The sequence below is a fragment of the Diabrotica virgifera genome, chromosome 8, assembly GCF_917563875.1.
Source record: "Diabrotica virgifera virgifera chromosome 8, PGI_DIABVI_V3a".
Taxonomy (NCBI): Eukaryota; Metazoa; Arthropoda; class Insecta; order Coleoptera; family Chrysomelidae; genus Diabrotica; species Diabrotica virgifera.
This window is the reverse complement of record NC_065450.1, coordinates 22,171,251-22,197,125: the sequence shown is the minus strand read 5'-3', so window position 1 is coordinate 22,197,125 and position 25,875 is coordinate 22,171,251. Positions and strand designations below refer to the sequence as shown.

The 25,875-nt window shown below is 32.8% G+C and overlaps 1 protein-coding gene across 1 annotated transcript in view; it reads right to left on the bottom strand.

The window, feature by feature from the left end:
- Nucleotides 1-3,682: 3,682 nt before the first annotated feature.
- The window catches only part of LOC114333317 (poly(rC)-binding protein 3), a 754,646-nt gene continuing 732,453 nt past the window's right edge, over nucleotides 3,683-25,875 (bottom strand). The window contains exon 9 of the mRNA XM_050658849.1: nucleotides 3,683-25,875. This exon is cut by the window's right edge and continues 12,670 nt beyond it. The gene's annotated coding sequence lies outside the window, so the exon portion shown is untranslated.

The window sequence follows — 25,875 nt, the reverse complement described above, 5'->3', positions numbered from 1 at the left end:
AACACAAACACCTAAAGTCAACGTCATATTAAATATGTTACGGTATAGTGCTGTCGCTCGAACGAAATATGCACGTGGTACAACCATAGATTTATAATACTCTAGATTGCGCCTTACGATCTTAAAATGAGTGACGGTTGCGACAGAGATAAATGAGCCTATTTGGTCGGTAGTCTCTTTTTAATTTAAGGGGAATATCGGCGACGTGACTATCCCAGTTTATCGAGTATTATGTATTGACAGTTCGAGCGGGTGGTGACGATTGACAGTTCTTTGGTTCACGACATGGATAATCGTGGTTCGAATCCCATACCAACTTTACCTTTTTTATTTTTAATTTAATCAATATTGCGTTTATTAGATATTTTTACATCTGAAAAATGGACCTAAGTAAATCTAGCAGATAATAAATGTATGTATAGTAAGTTAATATTGGAATACATAATTATTTGTAAAATAAGTCATTCGTTATTAATATAAATTCGGCCTTATTCGAATGACGTGAATAATGTTTGTATTGCTTCTACCTTTTTAAAAAATTGTAATAATAGTTTCATAAATAAAAATAATGTCTAATTACTTATAATTGAATCGGTCATTTCAAAAACAGCAAAGTCCACAATTTTCAGAAACTAACTTTTTGAGAGGAATAGACTCCTTTAAGATAAACGTTGTGTGCAAAAACGACACCAGTCCAGTAAAAACATTAGGAACAAAACTACAATATAACTCTGAATTTTGATGTCATCCATCTTTCGACTAGTTTTCTTTGCTCTTCTGTAAAATTAGGAATATGTGACTCGTGTCTCGTGTTGTTTTTGAAATGACCGATTCAATTAATAAATCGATGATGGTAAATTATGTTGATATTAATTATTGGTAATTTGTACGAATATTTTTAACAATTACTTTATACTATTGTACCATTAACTTATTAAAAAAATAACATTGGCTTTTATATTTTTAAAAATCTATAGGTACCTACACAGTTTTTCTTATTTGTTATATATTTCTTTGCTTAGATTTATTTTAGAGATATAATAATATCTAATAAACGCAATATTGATTAAATAAAAAATAAAAAAAGTAAAGATTGGTATGGGATTCGAACCAGGATTATCCACGTCCGAAGACAAACGACCAGGGCCCGGATTACGTACACTCGATACGCATCGTATCCGCCATGTTTTACTGTAGCGCCTTATGGGAAAACATGGCGGATACGATGCGTATCGAGTGTACGTAATCCGGGCCCAGTTCTCGTCGCCATCCGCTCGAACTGTCAAATCATCTAAAATACTCGTCGATAGAGTAGGATAGTGACGTCGTCGATACTCCCCTTGAATTAGAAAGAGACTACCGACCAAATAGGCTCATTTATCTCTGTCGCAACCGTCACCCATTTTAAGATCGTAAGGCGCAATCTAGAGTATAATATATCTATGGGTACAACTCTATCTACAGGATTCTATGCAAGCTATCTTTATGCCGGTTTCTTTCAATTATAAAGTGAAATTTCGTGATTTTTAGGTAGTGGTTAGCACAAAACACCATTTTCCGAAAATGTGCCACTATAGAATTCAGTGAGCGTATTGATCTTCATCCCCATTTTTCACAACTCCCAGTAACCCCATTTAACAGTATCTGCAGACTATGGTCCGAATCAGCCATTAATACCGTGTCACCGGCATAGCGGATGCTATTTACCCTTTCACCGTTTATCCTGATTCCTTCTGAAGAGTGCGATAAAGCGTTCGCAAATATTACCTCAGAGCACACGTTAAACAGTATCGGTGATAGCACACAACCCTATCTGACACCTCGTTGTATTTCAATTGGCCTTTAGTCCAGTCGGGTTAGACAAATAACAGGCCTAACCTTGCATTAGGAGCTGCCCCAAATTTTATTTTTTTTTATCTTTAGGGGGGTCATTACTAGTGTAAATTTAAAATCTCGACTCAATTCCGCTATTGCGTTAGCCGCCATCTTGATTTTAAACGAGAACTGTTTTTGTTCAATATCTCCGCCATTTTCAACTTTTTGACAAAAAGTATAACAACCAAAATTGTTGAAAATGTAGTTTTCTATCATTTCTATTTTTACAATTTTTTCGTGCCATCGATATTTTCCGAGTTATAGCAGAAAATAGTGACAGTTTTATATAAATAGAGCATAATTATTGAATTATCTCGTTTATTGTTAGTTTTACGAAAAAAATATTCCTATACAAAAATAGAGAGAATTGAACACAATTTTAGTTTCTTTCATTTCTTTGCTGAAGTTAATATAGTATGTAGGCGATAATGGCGCGAGCGTAAGACCTGATTTATTTTGTAGCAATTGTTTTTGTTCAATATCTACACCATTTTCAACTTAAATTGTTCCAAATATGATTTCCTACAATTTCTTTTTAACAATTTTTTTCATGCGGTTGATATTTTCCGAGTTAAGTGGGAAAATAGTAAAAAGTGGTGGGGTGAGCATAATTACTGAATTATATCTTTTTTCCGAGCTGCCCCAAATTTTATAATTCTATCCTTTAGGGGAGATCAATGATAGTGTAAATTTAAAATCTCGACTGAACTCCGCGGTTGTTTTACACTTTTCGACAAAAACGGTAGGAACTAAAATTGTTGGAAACGCAATTTCCTACAATTTCTTTTCCACAATTTTTTTATGCGATCAATATTCTCCAAGTTAAGGAGGAAAATAATGGAAGCGGAGGGGAAGCATAATTATTGAATTGTCTCATTTATTATTAACTTTACGATATAATTGTACATAAACAGAAATAAAGAGAATTATATTTTATTCAATTTTTGAAACTTCCGATGAAACACCAACCAAACTAAGTACATAAAAGACATAAATAATAACTTATATGCATTAAGTTCACTTAATTTTAATAACTAAAGGGTTTTATTGGTTGAATTTGTCTGTCGATAATTAAGTTTCATGTCAGCTAACATATTTTAATATTTCAACAATTTTTTTTAATTTTGGACCCCGTTGGTGGGAATTTTCCCATTCCCCTTTCTTAGACCCGCCACTGGTTCTCTCGAAAAATTGTAGTAAATCGTAATGCAATAATTTCAGTCCTTACACTTTTTGTCGAAAAGTTGAAAATGGGGAAGATATTGAAGAAAAACAATTGCTTTAAAATCAATCGGGTCTTACGCTCGCGCCTTTACCGCATACGTACTACCTTAAATATTCATTTTATCAAAAAAATGAATGAAATCAAAATTGTACAAAATTTAATTCTGTTCATTTTTGTATAGGTTAAAATTTGTTGTAAAGGTAATAATAAACGAGATAATTCAATAAATCAATAATTATGCTTTAACTGTCACTGTTTTCCCCATAACTCGGAAAATATGGACCGCACGAAAAAAATTATATTAAACGAAATTATAGAAAATCGCATTTTCAACTATTTCAGTTTGTATATTATTTGTCGAAAAGTTGAAAATGGCGGAGATATTGAGCAAAAACGGTTCTCGTTTAAAATCAAGATGGCGGCTAACGCAACGGTCAAATTCAGTCGAGATTTTAAATTTATACTACTATTGACCCCCCCCCCCCTAAAGATTAGAAAAATAAAATTTGGGGCAGCTCCTAATGCAAGGTCAAATGGTATCCCGACTGGGCTACTTGACGTGTTAAATAAATCACTACCACATAATAATCACACTTTATTAAACAAAACAAACAAAATACTTTAATGTTATTGAGATGCTAACATTTTGCAAATAGAAACAATGATATGTGCAACATAATTGTTTGCCGATTCTTTCAAAATCTTTCTCAGTAATTTTTTACGAGTGAAACACCTATACCACATTTAATTGCATATTATTCAGTAAATTTTAAAACAGATATTGTCGAAAAAATTATTGAGCAAGATTAAGGCACGAGAATTTCAAAAAATTATTTCCCATTATTACTATTGATAAAATTGACTAGCTTATTATTTACTATTGAACTGGTTATATGCATTATGTGATAATAGGCTGGCATTAATAATATCTGTCCATTAGAAAAACTGTTAAGTGCTCCTGTTAGCGATCCGATTTTTAGCTAGGTTTAAAGTATAGGTAACTCTGTCGCCTGATTCCTCCTCGGCACATCGGTCCTACATCCGACAATATTTTACGGAGTGTTTCATAACATAACACGGATATATTGATTAACAAATATTATAAATAGTTTCTGTGTTAAATAAGAGTTGTACACAACATCTACAGTTTTGCATCGAGCTGACCTAGTTTAAAAAAGGATCGTTAACAAGAGATGTAAAGACGCAGATATACTCGACTATCGTCCAGATATTTGTATATACAGCGTCTTAAGATGTATCATTTAACGAAATATACAGTTTTTACAAGAAGAAAAGATAATATAGTATGGTAACCTTATCATCAAATTAACATCGCATAAAAACCGTTCAAGAAACACAGAGATATTGAGGAAAAGAAAAGCACAACATTAATTTAATCAAAAATATTTCTGTTTTACAATATATCTCACTAAGAAACATTTCTGATTTATAATATTTTAGATATGTTTAGAGGGAGTTATAGACCAGGGCGCATCTGTAAAAATATTAGTACATTTGGACGTTGAGAGGTTACTCAATTTTTTTTGCAGAAATTGCTTGAAAATAACTCAAATAATAATATTTGAGTTATCCTCCCTTTCAAAAAGGTCCGGAACATTGTTTAAATAATCAAAATGTCAAAAATAAAGGAAAAACTCGATTTTTTCTTCGTTTTTTGATTATAACTTTAAAAGTATTCATTTCCGAGAAAAGTTGTACTGACATAGAAGTTGCGTAATTAAATTTCCTAAAATACAGAATTAGTTAAAAATTTAAAAAATAGTCACCTTTGTTGCAAAATAGGAATAATTGCGTAAAAACCATACAAAAACAAGTATTCGCATTTTACGTTTTTCAACCATTTATGCTACACTTAGGACCTTCATATTTCACCCAGAAAAACTTTATGATACAGTAAAACAATACTGTAAATTTCATTAAGATCGATTCAATAGATTTTGCAATCAAGCTTTCGCAAAAAAATTCATTTTTTCAAAATTATACAGAACTGAAAATAAAGCAGGGAGCAAGTTGATTTTTTTGCTTATAGAAGTGTACTGTACCTTTCATTTGAAATTTTCAAAATTAAAATGGATTAACTACTATGGCGTCAGGAATTTTTTTAAATAAACATTAATTTTTGGTGCTACGCGCAGGACAGCGGATAGTTTGCTCTGATTGGGCATTCCAATGACCTTTGATAATGATTGATACATTTTAATTTTTATTACATTTCGATATAAATAAATAAATTTGTTTATTGCAAAATAAAAACACCTACTCCATCCTTTGAAATAACACTTTTTTTAGCAAAAACTTGCTTTGTTCATATATTTTAACTTAGAGAATAAAAGTTTATTATTTTTAAACATATGCAATTGTTTAAACAATATTTCACAAACAATAATACAATTAGTTTGATTTTTGTGAAATTAAAATATTAAAATACAACAAAATATAGAGTAACAAAATAATATATTAGACAAAGATTCGAAGAAATTTTGGTGGAAATCAACTTGTGTGAATCGAACACCGCTGTCCTGCGCGTAGCACCAAAAATTAATGAATATTTAAAAAATTTCCTGACGCCGTGTTAATTAATCGATTTTAATTTTGCAAATTGCAAATGAAAGGTATAGTACACTTCTATAAGCAAAAAAAATTCAACGTGCTATCTGCTTTATTTTCAGTCCTGCAACATTAAAAAAAAATGAATTTTTTTTGCGAAAGCTAGATTGCAAATTTATTTTGCAAAATCTGTTAAACCGATCTTAATGAAATTTACAGTGTTGTTATAGTATATCATAAGGTTCTTCTGGTTAAAATATGAAGGTAGTAAGTTTAGCATAAATGGTTGAAAAACGTAAAATGCGAATACTTGTTTTTGTATGTTTTTTTTTCGAAATTATTGCTATTTTGCAACAATGATTACTATTTTTTAAATTACCAATTCTATATTGTAGGAAATTTAATTACGCAACTTTTATGTCAGTACAATTTTTCTCAGAAATGAATAGTTTTAAAGTTATAATCAAAAAACCAATAAAAAATCGAATTTTTCCTTCATATTTTGACATTTTGATTATTTAAACAATGTTCCGGACCATTTTGAGTGGGAGGATAACTCAAATATTATTATTTGAGTTATTTTCAAGCAATTTCTGCAAAAAAATTTGAGTCACCTCTCAACGTCCATCTCAAAACAGATGCGCCTTGGACTATTAAGTGGATGTGGAATAAAAGTATAAGAAAATTGTAGAGTTCCCGTGCTAAGGTTTTGACCTACTGTATAATTTAGGATATGCAGACAGATATGATAAAATTTTGTAGGATTGAAAATAGCGTGCATCTAGACTAAATACAATCATTACAGTCGTGTTGTGATCTTAAGCGAAAAGCACTAGAAACAGCATACATAGATACATAAACCTAACAACACAATCTAATCGAAAAAAATCAAATTACTCATCCCGACTTTTCAATTGTTATTAAGTGAATGCAAAATCAATCCTCACCGATATATCAATCATAATAGTTGTTACAAGTTGCTGTCCCCTTGCAGCTTCCAATTAACTCGAATATGAGAAAAGTCATTAAATTGCTAATCCATTAGAGTTCTCCGTATTATCGTTGACTGTCGCAAACCTTTTGACTTGAAAATATTTACGCTCTGAAAACAAATTCATAATCTCGATCCTCAATTATTTCTTCCATTTCACAAATTTTCAGACTTCATAAAAATAATTTATAGCCTAAATTCACCATATGTGGATTAAAATGGCTTGGATTATATTACGACCGAACTAAAAGGTTTTATTTACTCTAGAATTTAAATTAGACACGCACAAAAATTAATTATCGATTTCCCCCTCGTTGTAAAAGTATAAAGAAGCCGATTTCTTATGCTGCTCAGTGAGATACCAATCGCAGAGTGAGTCGGTCGCATTTAACACAATAGGGAACTTGCACATAAAAATATTTTTGTATAAAATTGTTAACTTATGTTTAAAAATGTTATATTCAAAATATTACATCTTAACAATGAATAGTGTACGTACAACAACTGATCAAAGTTCCGCGCCCAAAATTTCCGTTTCAAACAACTTCAAAAGCGCGAGGTGGGGTCTGACAGTCTAACGTTACCAACCAGCGTTCTCGTTCGCCCGTTCGGTGAGCTATTATTGCACTGAATGCATTTTGCCATTGCTAGTAGTTGTGCGTGTCGAATGACTATGTTGTTTGCTCGGTATTTATATTATTGTATTTAGTGTATAATATACTTTATCAAAACTGAAAATAATTCCGAGCAATATAAGTACTATATAGTGCCGGAATGCCAAAGCAAAACTGTCAGAACATCCAACAAACATTGTTTTACTCTACAAGTAGAACCAAAACGCTGATTAAAATGGCTAAAGGCATGCTGGCGAGATAAAAAGGATATATTTCACAAAGTAGCAAAAGTTTTTATGTCTGTGAGGATTATTTCGATGCGAGTATTTATCTAATTAGGTATAATGATAATATCATACCTAATAAGACATTTTCTATTTCAAGAAAAAATATTAGTTGTCGTTTCATGAAATGTGCCTACTTAAACTTGTTTATTGGTTGCAGTTGGAACAAGACATGGATAATTATATATAATTCAAGATTATGGGTGGTTCCAAAATTATTAAGTCAGTTGTTGTCCCGCACATATTTGATTGTCAACCAGACAGAAAACGAGCTTTTTCTCAGCCTGTGAGGGAAGCAGCCCCTAAAAGGGTTAAACGACAGCTTCTTGAAGATGCCGCTTCTACATCTAAGTCTGTTCTAGAGGACAATGATGATAAGAGACAGTGTGATCCTAATTTCATAAACTTAGTTCAATCAGGACCTGAATTAAACCAGCCAGGTTTACCTCAAAAACGGTATATCAATAAAGGTATTCAGTGTAAATTTCAAAGGAGTATTACAGTCGGGTTGTCGCCAATGAAAATACATAATAAGGATGCAGGAACTTCACCTATAAAAGACTTTATTTGAAGATACAATAAAGAGTGAATCAGAAAGTTCTGTATTTGAAGATAATAGTGAATATATAGTGGTAGTGATGACTATTGGTACAATGAAAGTGATTCTGTATCTTGTGATAAAGATGCGAAAGAAGAAGAAGCAAAACAATTTAAAAGTTTGTTTCTGAATTGTACAGTGATGAAGTTTCAATACAGACAGAGAAATAAACAAACCAAGACACGTTAAATGCTACTAGGAGCACTCCCGAATCATAATTTAAAATGTATATAGTATATACATTGTATATTCCAAATCATGATTTCCAAAGTTTATACATTGTAAATTATGATTCGGGAGTGCTCCTAGTAGCATTTAGCGTGTCTTGGTTTATCTATTTCTACTGCATCTTGATTGTAAATTTAGAACAGATTGTATACATTTCATTGTATACGTTCTAGTTAATGGAAAAATATTGTAAAATACAAACAATGCATCTATTTTTAACTCTAAAAAAGATAATAATAGGACACACATTTATGTCTCTTGGAGATGATTTCGCCATAAGCGAAAGAAATGCTTCGAGAATATTTGCAAAATATGTTCCATTAATTAGTAAATATACTTAAGATCTTGTATTTTTAATCCCCAAGTTAGTTGAATTAAACTAAACTTACCCTTAGCATTTGAACTAAAGACGATTAAAATGTGCTAGACAATCCCCAGAAAAAGCTAATCGCTTTGTTTGGAAAAACCCTCGTGAGTAATAGTACTTATGCGTTTTAAACCCTTTAGAAAGTAGGAATTTCTAAAGATTTATAAATTTCACTTTGAAACTAAATAAACTGATTGTAGAACTATACAAGAATACAAATACTACCTGGTAATACAAGTCCCGTAATACTCTAATCGCGTTTTTGTCGACTCGTAGCGTAGCCCGCTTACTTGTGTGCTTGTGGTCCGTGACGTCAGACCAATAGACGGACGTTCTAGCGCCTACTAAGAAATTTGAATTTCATAGCATTTTCAAAGCCTCGTAATAAACGCATTGTTTAAAAATATTTGTTTTTTTCTTGCATGCAAGCGTTTTAAAGTCATGTTACCTTATGTTTTTTAATATAATTTTAATATTTAAAAATTTATGCAAGTTCCCTATTACCAATGTAGTCTCCCGATTGTCAATCAGTCTCAATTTACAATGTTCTTGTTACTCTCGTACGTCCATAGTTTGGACAATCTCACGTTTATTACGTGAATTATTTTCGATTGTCTCCCTATCACGATTAATCTTGACACTCAAAACGCGGTCCTAGTTTACGCACGGTTCGCTAAGACATGCAAAGTTGTGTATTAAAGTTCGTAATCGTTATTATTGTAGGGTACATTGGTTGGTAAAGGTGTTTGTGTTATAAAATAAAACATTATCTCCAGTTATTATTAATTTCAACACAGATTTACACCTTACTTCGACTCGACAAAGATAATCGAGTCTTCATAATCAACCACTATAGAAGTAGAAGCTGGTTCCCGACTTATGTGAAGAACAAGAGACATTCACCAAGTCAATTTACCAATTGGTGAAGTGTTCTAAACAATATTACCAAAGGCTCCATATATTTTGTACTTCGTGGTCTTCAAATTACCATAAATGACAATATTATGAGAGCATGAAAACTACTACAGCTTGACATAGATAGAATCAGAACAGTATAGATACAACGGTTGAAAGTGTTGATTTTATCTTCTATGAGGACTGACCTGCAATCACTAGCAATTTTTGACTTTCCTTTTAATAAAATATTTTTATGTGATCAAATTTTAAACAAAATATTTGCTTTGGAATTGGTATCAAAGAAATAAATCGTTTTATTATAAAAGTTACTTTTTTGGGATAAACAATGTTATAAATTCGATAAAAGAAATGGGGAGGGCCACCGTATCGCAACAAAGAATTAGGTTGAATTTTTAACGTTTTTTAATTAACACAATTATCAAATAATACTTTTTCTTGAAGGTATTACAGATACAAGTGGACCTTATGAGGTTTTGGGGAATATCTACGACAAAAAAATATTGACGCGATTTAGTTTCAAGCTGTTATCCTCTAGGAATCCAGGACACGGACACTTAAAGCTACAATAAAAAGAGTAAAACGACTTAAGACATAAGAGACGCACAACATGTCTGTGCTGATTAAAAGGCTTATAGCTAATCCCCACTTAGAGCTTGCAAATTGGGTGAAGCTATAAAATATATGCATTTACACACTTTTTACTATTTCTGGTATGTACCTTATATTTGATTTGCGTTTAGAGAACGATACATCAAGTGCATAGAATAATAGATATAGTAGAAAAATCTCTAGAAGAAGGAAACGTTTGTTCTGCATTTTTTCTCGATTTAGGCTTTGTCAGGCTTTCAACAAAGTGTAGTATGACGGATTATATCATAAAATGATGTGCTACTTACCAAAACAATATTCTCAACTATTAGAATCATATATATCCGACAGATACTTTCTGAGTTAAAAATAAAGAAGCATATACATACAGAATTAAGACAAGTTAAAGCTGGAGTTCCGCAAGGAAGTGTCCTGTCAACAGGACTATACCTGCTCTATTCCAGAGATATCCCATCATTATAAACCAACACAATTGCGACATTGACAGACGACACATGCATTTTAGCAGTCGGAAAAAAACACGAGGAAGCAGCAACCAAGCTACAAAATTTACGACAAACAAAAGAGAACAATATATTCCAGTCAGTATAAATAGAAACTAAACGCCTTTACTTATGCAAATACGACAAAATATTTGGGTATGAAATTAGATTCAAAGCTACGCTGGAAAGCGCATATTAAGAAAAAAAAGGAAGAATTAGAAATTAAGTTAAGAAAGACTTACAACAGATTGTCTGTCAACTTACAACAGCTACTTACAGGGCTATATAAAATACAGAAACATCTAAATTATACGACATCAGAATAAAGTGTTAAGGAACATCGTCAACGCTCCCTGGTACTTCAGAAACTGTAATCTTCATCGAGACCTACAAATGGATATGGTTAGCCAGACAATAAATACAGTAGAGCGTCGATAATCCAAGCCCTTGTAATCCGAACGCAAAAAAATATAAAATTAAAAATATGATCGCGGACCGAATTTTTGGATTTAATATGACAATATGGGCAAAATATGACCGCGGATTTTTGTTTTGTTTATGCAGAAATACATACAATATATTTGTTTATTATGCAGGTGTTTTATTCCTTGTAACTAAAACATATGTGCATATGTACTATGTTTATGAGCTTTGTATGTATCTTGAACATATGTTCGATAATCCGAACTACCCCTGTACCAATTAGTTCGGATTATCGACGCTCTACTGTAGGTAAGTTTGCCGAGAGCCATGAACAAAGGCTCTCCAACCATATGAATGTCCAAGCTAGCAAACTCCTAGACAACGCTAATCAGATAAGAAGACTTAAGAGAACGAAGCTGTTCGAGGTAGTGACATAAATGAAAAAGCATAGTTAAGTGTGGCTAAAGTGTTCAAGTTAGTTAGTAGTGTTATTATGTATTAGATTCTAAGAATAATTGGTGAATATGACCTTGGATAAGTTTCCTGTAGTATTAAATGAAGAGAGAACTAACCTGCTTATTGATCGTAGTTATGATCAGGGAGCAATAATCAGAAGATTTCTGCAGGAGTTTTACTGAATATATATAAAAAAGTTGTAATGATTGTGTATACAAATATCGAACGCGCGCCGGCACGTCGAGAAAATCCAACAGTATGCGCGTTCGATCTACATCCCACCTTAGAATAACTAAGAGAGAAAGAGGAGGTCAGTCAACGGTATAAAAGCAGGCCAGCGAGGAAGTGTACAATCTGGGCTGCGACGGATTGAGCCGGAGCCTGCCGCGGCGAAGGAACTACGTATTGAAGAGATGCCTCGCTCTTAATAAACAAAATCCGTGTAACCGTGGAGTGAACGGTTGCTTCCACCTCCGGCCTGGAGTGTAGTCTCTGTGTGTATGGAGGCTCAACTCTTTAGTTTGCGATAAAGTAGCCCGAAATCGAATTCACAACTCATTGTGGATGTACATAGCATGAACGGCATTGGTTAAGAAGATTTCAGTTAGATGACATAATCAATATAAAATTTATAATTTGAAAACCTTACATTAATATATATTTCTGAAGAAATCCAGGATATAACGTCCGCATCGGACTAAATTCTGTTTTATACTACTATTTCTTAATTGATAAAGACCCTGTATTCAATAAAGGCTTCTAAATGATATCTAACCTTTAGCTGATTGTGATTTTTTAATATAGTTATCAGGGAGCCGAGATATAACAATTTCGGCGTTTATAGATGATCTTGCAAAAATAGTTGCTTATAAATCAGTCACATTTATATCTACTTACAAAAATTTTTAATATCAATTATGTATATACATATATATTTTGGTCAATAATTCCATAAATTAATAACAGACTTTTCTCAAACGTGTCTTGAGAACTATAAATAAGGGGAAAATATCACAACTTCCAATATCACAGAAAAACAATTTTGCAGGAATTAAGTACGTAAAAAATCACAAAAATTTAAAATATGGCACCTTAAATATATTATTGGTGAATTAATTAATATATTTATTAATATATCTACTTATTGGTGAATTTGAACACTTTTTTTAAAAGTTTTTGTCACACTATTTTCATAAGTCTTTGTATAAATAAGTGTTGCACAAGCTCAATAATTCACATAACTATTTGTTCTTACAAAATAAAAGCACCAACTGTTAATCATAATATATTCGATAGACGAAACCCAAGAGACTCCATTTAAAAATAAAAATCTAAAAGATTTCTTAAATGGGAAACAAATTCTCACTTATACCTATACCCTATCCTTCTATAATTTGCAAGGAAAAAGGAGCGATAAATGCTTAGATATGGGGAATCTATAATATGCATTCCACAACAAGTCAATTTATCTAGGTAGATTAAAAAAATTGATTCCTAGTACTCAATACGTGAGTAAAAACGAAGGTATGTAAAGACAGTTAAAATTTAATTATGATTCAGAGAACACTACCATCTGTTTATGTACATTTCAACCTCATGGTTTCTTCAGAACAGCGTGTAGTGTGCTATGAATCGGAATCAAATCTTTATGTTAGCTTTCTGATTACAATATATGTAGATTAAGAATTATTTACGACTTCAAAACAACTGTAAACGACAGTACATATTTATTTCTTCAGCCTTCAGTAATCCAACTTTGGACATAGGCCTCCCCCAATTCAATCCAGTGTTGTCTATTTTGCGCCACCTGTTTCCAGTTGTGTCCTCCAAACTTCTTTATGTCATCGACCCATCTCATTTATGGCCTTCCTCTACTTCTTCCTAACCACGGTCTCCATTGTTGTATTTCGTGATTCCATCTTTTATCCTTCAGTCGGGCATTGTGTCCTGCGAAGCTCCATTTTAATTTGGCAGCATGTTCTCCTGCGTCTTTTACTTCTAATCTATGTATTTGTTTTTTTGTCTATGAGCCTCACCCCGAGCATTGATCTTTCCATCGCTCTCTGTGCCTTTACTATTTTATATTTGGCCTTGGTGAGTGTCCACGTCTGTGAACCATATGTAAGTATAGGGAGGATACACTGATCGTAAACTCTGGTTCTCAAATATTGTTCTATTTTAGAATTTTTCAAGATCCAACTCAGTTTTCCAAATCCTGCCCACGCTAATTCTAGTAATTTCGGCAGTTTGATTTTCTTTGTTAACTTTCATTATCTGTCCCAGGTAGACGTATTCACTTACTGTTTCTAAATCTATGTCATTCAACGTTATTTTGGAATGTTCGGTGTATTCGTCATTACTTTTGTTTTTTACAAGTTCATCTTAAGACCTACTTTTTCCGAAGCTTGAAATAGTTGCGTCATCATGGTCTGTAATTCTTCGAAACTTGTAGCGAATATTACAATGTCGTCAGCATATCTCAAATGACTCAGTTTTATTCCATTAACATTTATTCCTTTATCTACCCAGTTAATGTCTTTGAACACGTCTTCAAGTCCCAGTGTGAACAGCTTTGGTGAAATAACGTCTCCCTGGCGAACTCCTCTGTTGATTGGTATAGCTTTGATTTTCTCATCTATTTGTATTTTCATTGTAGCTTTCTTATAAATATTATGTATGAGCATTCTGTATCGAGAATCTATCCTGCAGTTGTTCATAGCTCTCTCTATTGCCCAAAGTTCTATGGAGTCGAATACCTTTTCATAATCAACGAAGCCAATGTATAAGTTCAAGTGATATTCATTGGCTTTCCCTATTAGCGTTCTGACTATAAGAAGATGATCCACTGTACTGTAACCCTTTCGGAATCCTGCCTGCTCTACCGGTTGATAGCTATCAAGCTTCGACGATAGCATATTAGTTATTACTCTCATAAACAGTTTGTACATTTGGGACAACAGGGAAATTGGCCTATAGTTCTTCAGATCTCCCCTGTCTCCTTTTTTGAAGAGAATGATTGTAAAGCTTTCTTTCCAATCATCTGGGATTTCTCCTTTGTGAAGGCATTCGTTGAAAAGATTTTTCAATTCTTCGAGAATAATTTAACTCCCCTCCTTTAACATTTCGGCAAGTATTCCATCTGGGCCCGGAGCCTCATTGTTCTTTAGTTGTGCCATAGCTTGTTTTATTTCGAAGGATTCTATATTATTTTTTTACAACTAAATAAAATTACATGTTTTCATTCAAAAGAGCAACATTCAGCAACCAAATGTTCACAACAGTTCAGAGGAAAAATTTAAATGAAGGAAGCATAAAACTAAAAATGCTTTGAGGGACGAAAAAATGGGGAATAACGAAGAATAAAAACCAACCATGAAATCTAACAATACTAAAAAATCCAAAACTCTTAAATAGATCAAAACGCAACCAATTAAGAAAGCAAATTTGGTGAATGATGGAAGGTCAAAGAAAAGTGACAAAGATGAATTTAAGTAGTGACAAATGTAGTTTGTAATGTTTAGTAAAACATTAAAGTGAAATTCCAAATGGAACACAATTCTTCAGAACGAATGTTTTCGGTCTTATCAGACCATCTTCAGTGAACTTAGAAGTACTTGCTAAATACCTTCATCACAAAACAGTGGATATGTTTAGATTACATGTTAACTGTTAAACAAGAAGAGAAGGCATGGAACGAATGATAGTCGAAGGCAAAATATCAAGAGGAAGATCTCCAGCACGATGGTCGGATCAAATAAAGGACATGCCTGGTTATTAATTCTCAGAAGCGAAACAACACGAACAGTAGAGAGATAATTTAACAGCAATAGCCAAAAATGACCCCACTACATCCTTACGAAGAAGAAAATATAGAGTAGGAGGCTTAAAATTATAAATTGAAACGAATTGTCGATGTTTACAGAATAAAATTTCCAACTACTATAGTATACATTCAAACCACAGGTATGTACCTTTCCCACTTTAAATTAAAAAAATCTAATAAAGTAGTATAGTATGTCGTGACCAGACATCTCGTACCGCGACAGTTCGTAACCGGACAACTGGTAACAGCGACAGTTCGTAACTATACAAATTCGTAACGTCCAAATTGAATCATTCTCTTTATTTTTGTTAACGTGGAAACTAACTGTTATTACAGTTATAATTAAAATTATGTTTATTAATTTAACGAATCAGTACCGGGATAAACATGTTTAACACATTTTATGTTTCGTGTTTCAGAATATATTAAAAGTCTTTAAACACAAACAAATATTTAAATACATACAAACTTGTAACAATATTTACAAACGTTTAACAAATACGACTTCCATTGAAATAAGAACGAAAGAAAGTGTGACGTCAAGATCAAAAGCATAAATGTGTATACATTTTTGTTACTAATTAAGAAAGAGAAGCTGATATATTGACAGAAAATGGAGAGATACCGTTAAACACTACTAAAAACGACTTAAGAAGCTTAATATTGGTTGTTAAATAAAAGAACAATATATTTTTATTCTTGACCATCAACTTCTTTATATACACAGAAAGTTGCCAGAAGAAAAAAAAAACAAAGAGATGCTATTATTTTGCAACTGAACATTTAATTTTTATTAGTTATGAGCCATAACGTATCTTACAGACTGTTTAACTAAGTAAAACCTAAAAAATACTCAAATCACCAACTTCCACACGAAAAATTAAAAATATGCGGCATTTCTAATTTATTTATATTATTGATTTATGGAATTATACTTAACGACGATAATATCTACCATTTTGGCACCTTAAGTACTGCGCATGACGCTGCAGACAAAGCTAACCGTTGATTGCCTGGCACAACACGACAACTATTAAATAGCCAAACATTAAGGCCCCTGCTAACAAACTAATTACTAAGTATGCGAACTAGGGTTGATCTGGTGACCTCAAATTTAGGGTTATACTTGAACTACCTATACTTTATTTCACGTTAAGAATGGAACGTTTGGCTTATGCAGATCAGTGTTACCAACATTCTCAATACGATTCATTTTATTCAGACAGGTGGCATCGGCACGTCTCTATCGGCCATAAGAAATATGTAGCCCTATCTACTTTCGTTCTTGACGTGAAAGACTCTATAGTCTATAGAATGGTTTTAATTTGATTCTATAGTATGAGAATTGCTTGAAAACCTGATAACTTAAAACTGCTGGATTATTCCCAACTACTAGTTCGGTAACATATTATAGATGTCGCTGTGAATTTTTCGTGTCAGTATATTAATACGGCCGAGTTATTGGGTATAGCCGTAAGAATGTCCATCAGTATTACAAGTATTTTGTTAGCCGGAGAATATTGGTAAAGCATAAATATGTACGATACATAATAGGCTGAGAGTTTTGGTAAGAAACTACAGCTCATCGAAAAACCTGGAACAGCACAATTCATGTGTAACCAAAAGTGAGAAACATTTTCTTGTTTTAAGCATAATTTTCAAATTATTTATGAATACAAAGCTCTACATCAACACCCCTACTCTATATTTTCTCTTTCGTAAGGATGTAGTGGCTTGATGTAATTTGTTAGGACTATTTCTGTCCAATTACCTCTCTCCTGTACGTGTTCAAGTCCCAGTCATCTCCTTTATTTGGTGTGATCATGAGTTACCAGTCCCAGTCATCTCCATTATTTGGTGTGATCATCGTGCTGAATATCTTCATCATCAACGCTTAAGTTTTATAACCTGAATAAAAAACAAACTTATATTAACATTAAGTTGATGATCTTCACGTGTTTCATGGAGATCCATTATCACGGATCAATGGAGATCAAAATCAGATTGGAACATGGAATTGAGTGCGCTAGATCTCATTATCAGGCGCAGTCCCAACGCTAGGGTCTAAGGTGAACGCCTGCAAAACTGGAAAGGCGCCCTTCGGTTTTTTTAATTAGTATTTTGTATAACACCAGCAAAAAAGTTCATTTTGGTGTCCTTCAAACAGGGCGCCTCTCCTGCAGTGCATCCCTTGCAGGCCCGTTATCGCCGGCCCTGATCAGGCACGTATAGATAGTAAACTATTTCTCAAAAACATTTTTAGGCACGTATAGGTAGTAAACTAGTAAAAGAAAGAAGATATTTTGCATATTTCGTCTAGCACAAATCATCATCAATTACAACTATGCGTGAGTATTTGCCGCGTTTACTATTGCCTTCCATGTTTGCCAGCCCTGTGCCACTATTTCCCATTTTACCTAGTCTGTAGGACTAGGCCGTCCTACAGACCTTCTTCCGTCGCGTCGGTCTTTCTCAAAACACATTGTTTATAAGGCGATTGCTGTTAGTGCGTACCACATGACCTGTAGCTATTGGCCTTTTATATATCTCATTATACTAAATTTACAATCAAGACGCAGTAGAAATACACAAACCAAGACGCGTTAAATGCTACTACATTCTTGAATCATAATTTACAATATATAAACTTTGGAAATCATGATTTGGGATTGACAATGTATATACATTGTAAATTATGATACGGGAGTGTTCCTAGTAGCATTTAACGTGTCTTGGTTTGTTTTTCCTACTGCATATTGATTGTATTGTAAATTTAGCAGATTTTCCTTTCCGAAAAGAGACTCCATCTCGTTGTTGTGTCTGCGCCTCCATTCGTTTGTCACGCTATCTCTGCAAACGTCATAAATTAATCGAAGAATTTTGCATTCCCACACCAGCAATTTATTTACTTCTTTTTTAGTTAGCGCCCATGATTCGCTTCCCTACGTGACTCCTGGTCGTATTATGGTTTTGTATTTTGTGTGGATTTTTGCACCTTTTTGAGAGAAGTTTTGATCTGATTAGATGTTGCATTGGAAAGAAAGATATGTTTACAGTAACATTTATCTATTTATAGTATGATTGTTTATAGTAACATTTTGCCTTATTCGCAGTCGTTCTTGTTTTGTAACGATCATGTACATATTTTGTTTGGCCTTCATTTACTTTTAGACCGATATTTAATACAGCTTCTTCAAAGCTCGAGAAATTATCCTTAACCTCTAATGTTGTCTAGCACAAAAGAAAACTATAATTAATACTATTGAAGATTATTGTCTTCGTTTATATTCATCTAAATATATATATTTCGGTACTGCTATCACTTGATGTCACACGGTGGGGAAATATGTAAAGACGTGATGTTGGTCTTTGGATTTAAGAATACTCCGTAAATAGAAAGCCGTGCTAGATGCTAGATCATACCCACAAGATGACAGCAACTCCTGACATATATTCTTTTTATCTGAGGAGTGCCTACGAGAACAACTCTCAAAGGGAGTGAGTTGAAATCAATTAGAATCAAAACATGTTAAAATGTTACTGATTGTTAAACAAGCTGTAGTTTTATTTCTTAAAGTTGGGGAGGGTAATCTTATTTGTACTGAACATTATGACCTATCCTAACGATTTTGCAAAAAATATAGCACTATAGAATTTAAAAGATGTATTGAAATGATCTGTTTGTTATGATTTAAGTAAATAAATTATTCTGAATCAGTTCTATAGAAGGAACGTTCACTTTGAAAGTATTTCCTAAATTTTCAACCACCGCTCAACCCTGTATCGCACTGTTAGCACTATACTTACAAACCACCACGTTACTAGTGACAATTTTATTAAGAACGTGAACTTAAGCCTACAGTTAGGTAATATTCTAGTGAAATATATCTAACTTTAATCATTTAGCATTCTTAACTTGTAAACTGACCGAAATTTCAAAATAATACCCTGAAAAGATATGTATATTGAAAATTAATACATATTTTATGAACAACCGTAATAAAACAACCATTTCAATAGAAATCATTTTAGAATATAGTTTACTTCCCTGCTGCGTGTATGGAAGACTTTTCCACGATGCCAACATGATGTTTTAGTGAAAGAAATCTTTTAAAAGCGTGTATAAATAATCAAAGATTTTTCAGTAAATCACCTTGTATTTGTTAAATTTTGAAATGATCTTCACTAAATGCACAGCTCCGCACAAACAGGTCGTAAAATTTTCAGAAAGAAGGCGCCAATGTTAGGTTAGGTGAGGTTAGAAGAGATGTCATCCTCATAAGATATATAATACCTAGACTGTGTGCTGCAATCTAAAACTGTTCCCCCATTGCGTCAGAGAAAAACGTTGTAAGCAGGGTGTGGATATCTACAGTCGGAAAAATGAAAGAATACCCATGAACGATCACATCAATCACTTATTTTGTATTTGCTGTTTTTTTCTATAAATAACCAACGTTTGTTATAGAAAAAGACAGCAAATACAAAATAAGTGATTGATGTGATCGTTCATTGGTATTCTTTCATTTTTCCAACTGTATCCAATCTTTCTAATCGGTAAAAACTTTGGAACCAAAATGTCAGAATTAGGATCGAAGGTTCCACGTCCGCAGAAATAGAAATTAGGAGTTAGACAAGGATGTGTTTTGTCACCTCTGCTATTTAATCTTTATTCCGAATTTCTATTTAAAGAAGCACTGGAGGATTCCGAGAATAGCGTGAAAGTGAATGGCTTAAACATCAACAGCATCAGATACGCCGATGATACGGTGTTGATTGCGGATTCCTACTTGGGTCTACGACGACTCATCGACAGGAACAACTCGGTCTGTGAGCAATTCGACATGAAAATAAACATTAACAAAACCAAACTGATGGCAATCCGAAAAAACCAGAATGTACCTCAACCTTGCACAATAAACAGGCCAATAAATTGATTTACCTGGGGTGTTGGATACATAGCAGCCTAAATCCTGATCTAGAAGTAAGATCGAGAATAGAGCAGGCCAAAAAATCTTTCGAAAAAAATAAAAAAAAACTGATATGTGGCTCTCGAATAAAACTCGAAATTCAACTACGTTTATCAAAATGGTGGTCGGTCGACTCTTCTCTATGCAGTTGACATCTCTTTGAAATGTGGATCTACCGGAGAATCCTCAAAATGTCATGGACATCGTATACCTCAAATGAAGAAGTGCTGCATAGAATAGGCAAAGAACGAGAACTCAACACAGCGAAATTTAAAAAGACATCATACCTTGGCAACATGCTGAGAAATAATAAGAACCAATATGATCAAGAAATGAGTTGGATTCTGGACACTCACTGAAGCGATGGAGAAAAAACTTGAAGCATTCGAGATGTGGCTATATAGGCGAATCTTAAGGATACTATGGACGGACAAGATAACCAACGAGACCATACCACGAAGAATGGGGAAATAAAGAGAAATGCAGATTACTGAAAATAATCCTTCAATGCAAAGTATTCGGAAAGCAAGGATTTGGGAGAAGAAGAATATCATGGTTAAAAAACCTGAGGAAAGGGTTCTTCACAACAACAACTAATTTATTTAAAGCGTCAGTTAATAAAACAATTATAGGCAGAATGATCGCCAATATTCGAAGCAAATAGGCACAAAAAAAAAGAATATGTAACTAATAGTGAAAGGAAATATCGAGAGAAGGAGAGGATTCGGAAGGAAAAGACTATCGTGATTAAGAAACATTTGACAATGGACATGGCTAAATTTTGAACAGCTGAAGACAGACAAGTTTGCAATTGTAGTAGCCAACCTCCATAAAGGGCACTTTAAGAAGAAGGCGGGGTTTATCGACCACGTAACTTATAAAGCTTATTTTAGTGGATAAATCCCGCCGATTAGAAAGAGATGCATACCCTGCTTACATTTTCTGTCGCACTGGGGAAATTGTTTTAGATTGCCGCGCGCAGTCGAGGTATTATACGTCTATGGTTATACATAACCTAACCTAAAGTACCAGTGGCGACATCACTCTGCGAATGCTGTTTTAAGTATTGCTCTACTTTTAGTAAATAATATCAAAATTATGCGTTGGGTTAATAGAAACCTGTAATTGGTACATTATCTATTGCGTAACTATTTTCTTGATGTTAATATTCTTGCAGGAAAGTACATACTACCTTTAAAACATTGATTTAATCAACAATGTAACAAAAAACTTATAGTAACAGCTAATACAACTTCTGAAGTTTAAAAAGTATACAAATCAAAACGAAAAATTATCTACACACGACATGATAAAAGAGAGTACAGATATATATCTGCTTCTTACATATTTCGAGTGATAATACATATTTGTACATAGTTTGCTGACTAAGGTCTTGATCCAATAATTGGCACATCATGTTTTAATAAATATCTATATCAAATGTTAACATAAAGAAATAACAAGAGATTGTCCTCATTATAGTCAAATGTTATAACTAAAATGCGTATTTGGTGTATGTCAGGTCGCTTCATAAATTTGCAAGTCTTCAATAATGGCAGAATCACCCAGTACATCTAATAACATCATATTGACAAATGTCCTCCTTTCTGCATTTCCGTGATTGTTTCTCTATTAATCTTTGGCATATAGTTAATTTTTGGAGCTATTGTACAATGAAAACAAGCGATATAGCTGTTTTGGCTCTTTTACTAACCATTTGTTCCTCTGTATTTTACAGATTAGATAACCAGCTACTTTTTTATTTAAAATCTTTCTATCAGTGTTTTCTTCCCTCTTCCTCTTCGTGTCTTTTTTCTTATCGTTTTCAGTTCAGTATATGTCCTAGCAAGTGTTTTAACTGTTCGGTCACTGTTAACTGATATTATTTGTAAGTAAAGAAAATTTGTCAAAACTTGCAAAATATGACGCAATCTGACAATTCCACTGTTAGTCTGATAAAAGACTGTCCTAGGTGATGTTCCATAAATACTTGCCATATTGTTAGTTTTTGAATAGGTTGTATATTAATTTAGTATTAGGTGCAGATAATTTATAAAATTATAAGAGGAATATAAACAGGATAAAAAAGTCATTATACTTATCGATTACCCTTTTTTTATTATATTACTCTTTGGTAAACCGGACATTGGTACGTCGTACTGTTAACGTATGACACACTTCCTTGTCTCTATTTTCTTGGGGCCTTATGCTCTTTGACAGACATATTATACTTTTATGTTACTTCATTATTTCTGTAGAATACTTTTACATATTTTTTTATACATATATTAAGTGTAATTTAAAAGCCGTTAAATTTTTATTTAATCGAAGTGTTGTATCTTGTTTCTAAAACAGTAGCGACTTTACTAATCTCTATTTAAGATTACTTAGCTATTGTTTCTAAAAAGCCGAATTACTTAAGGTATTTTAACATCGATCCAAATGGATTATTACTTTAATGTAATATTTTAACAATAATAAAATGAAAACTGATAAAAACTTCTACATAATAACTTGTTTCCGTCTGTTTTGGAAAATATGTTCCTCTTTCTAGAATGATCTTACATAATAATTTGTTGCTATAAATAAACTATGTAGATTGTAGATTGTTTGGAATTAAAGTTGGGGCTTCGGACTTTTCTACCATATAATGGTGTAGGTTCAAATTTCTTCCATTCTTTGCGGTTCAGTCTCAACATCCTTGCGTCTGTTCATGTCATTTCCTTTGTCTCCATCTTTCCGATGATTACTTCATCCCTTGTCTGTCTTGGGCTTCCCTTTTTTTTGTTTTTCAACATTTTTGCTCCCCACATTCTTCTCATTGGCACGGTATCTTTCATCCGGTGAAAATAACCCCACTAACTCAGCTATATCTGATCTATAGACTCCAATGTGGATTTTATTTTCAGTTCGTTTCTTACTATAACCATTTTAGTACCTAGCACTTTTAACGTTTCTTAAAAACTCCATCCCTATAGCCTGTATCTTGCCTTTTTTCTAGAACAGGTCTATAAACTGCTTTGAAAACTTTCATTTTTGTATTCCGTGATATTTCTTTTATGCATATAAAGGACATCGCACACATCTTATGGAAAATATAATCTCAAATTCAATAAAATTTATACGAATAGATTCGTTTTAAATTAACAGTCAAATCTTATCATTGCGCCAACTCTTAATTATGATTACTTACGGCGCAAACTGCAATTAAAGTTTATCGAAATCAAATTTTTTAGTCAGTAAAAGTGTCAGTTACAATCACTATTGCTCTGGGTGCTATTCAAAAGAGCTTAAACCCCGCTGGGCCTAAGCGGATTAGTAAAACTAATCCGCTGATTTATGGAGTACCGACAATTTGGGTATTATAAAATATTTTTGAAGTTATACTTCTTTACCGGCGATAGAGGGTGAATTTTTATGTTAAAACCTATCAGCCCGGCGCATGCGCATTATAACTTTGTTCTGATTGGATGTTCAAATGACATGTCAAAAATTATCCGATATGGCAGCTGTAGGACAGCTGTGGTTTGGAGGTAAAGGTAAAGGTAAACAAATGTATAATATATTAGTTTTGTTTTGAGGACAGAAACAAAAAAGTTTATAATATTGTAGTGACTTTTAAATAGTTTTTAAAAGCAACAGGTACGTAATAATTGTTAGTGTATCATGAGTATAAACCTACCTATTTGATCTGCCAAAATACATACATAGTATGTAATACTTTTATTTATATAATTTGATTACCATCAAAATTTCTATCAATATTCACCTAATATATTGTTTTCTTACTCTATGTTTTGTTGTATTTTTTCAATTCTAAATCATTTCAATTCAAAATTAAAATAATTTGATCAATTTTCAAAATATCACAAGTTTAATCCGTTTAGTTAGTCGATCTTCGTAAATAATGACACATAGTGTTGAAGCGTTGAAGGCGAATGAATTCCAATACCAACCGCGCTTATCAGCGCTGGTTCGAGTCCCAATAGAAACTTTCTTTTTTGTTTTTTTTAATACATTTTATGATTGTAAGTATATTTATTATATAATTGTATTTACAGAAAATACGTATTTAGTTAAAAAAATTTTCGACAATTAATGTTCAGACATCATTTGTGGCTTGTTTAATGTGTTTGTGTGTGTTTTATTCTTTTATTATTTTAATTTTTGGCACTGTTCTAATAAAAATGTTTGAGAAGTAGTAAGTATAAATTAGTTTAATATTTAAACAAAATATAAATAAAAAGTATATTAATTTAGTTTAAATCATATAATAGAAATATAACTTCTTACGTGCGTACAAAGTACACACACATTTTTTTTCTCTCTCTAACTTATGTACGTATCCATTTGATTTCAGATTTATTTATATCAATTTCTGCTCTTATTTTGAAAATATGGAGTTGGCGCAATGATAAGATTTGACCGTTAATTTACAACGAATCTATTCGTATAAATTTTATTGATCTTGAGTGACATTATATTTTCCATAAGATGTGTGCGATGTCCTTTGTTGTTCATTGTATGATATAGTTGTAGCGTTTTCTCTACCCTGCTATTGATTTTTTGCTTCTAGACATCCTGTTGCTATTATTATGCCCAAATATGTAAAAGTTTTAACTTGTCCTATTTTTGTTCCTTCTATTTCTATATTAAGTTCTTTTCTTGTTTCTTCTATCTGTATAACTTTTGTTTTGTTAATATTTATCTTTATTTTGTTTTCAGTGAGTATTTCTTTCCATATTTCTAAATTATTTAGTTCTTTTTCAGTTTTAGCAATTAGCACCAAAACGTCAATAAATACTCCTTTCGGGATTTCTACTATTCGCAGATTTCTATACCATACATTCAGCTTTTTACTCCTTGTTGTGTATTTCTTAATAATGTCGCCCATAAATATTAGAAATAGAAAATAGCCGGTTTCGTTTTGATTAAAATCTGTCTTCCTCCATCCCCCGATAACTATTTCTAGGTCTACCCGCTGTCAAGGAGGCTACGCAAGAAGACAAATTTACATCAAAACTTCCGATCTTCTCGGTATAAAATAAAACTATTTATACCATAGTAAGGTTAGAACGCCCTCTAACGGGGAATAAGTGAAATGAATGTCGACACGATTCTAATTCTCTGTTAACCCAGATATGAAAATATCAAAAGGCGCCGCTAGAAAAAGGCTTTTCCTAGTGGCGCCTTTGGATATTTTCATATTCATTTATTTCACTTATTCCCCGTTAGAGGGCGTTCTAACCTTACTACGGTATAAATAGTTTTATTTTATACCGGGAAGTTTTGATATAAATTTGTCTCCTTGCATAGCCTCCTTGACAACGGGTAGACCTAGAAATAGCTATCGGGGGATGGCAGGAGACAGATTTAAATCAAAACGAAGCCGTCTATTTTCTATTTTTATTAATGCCATACTCTGTGTTGGAGTACAAAGGACC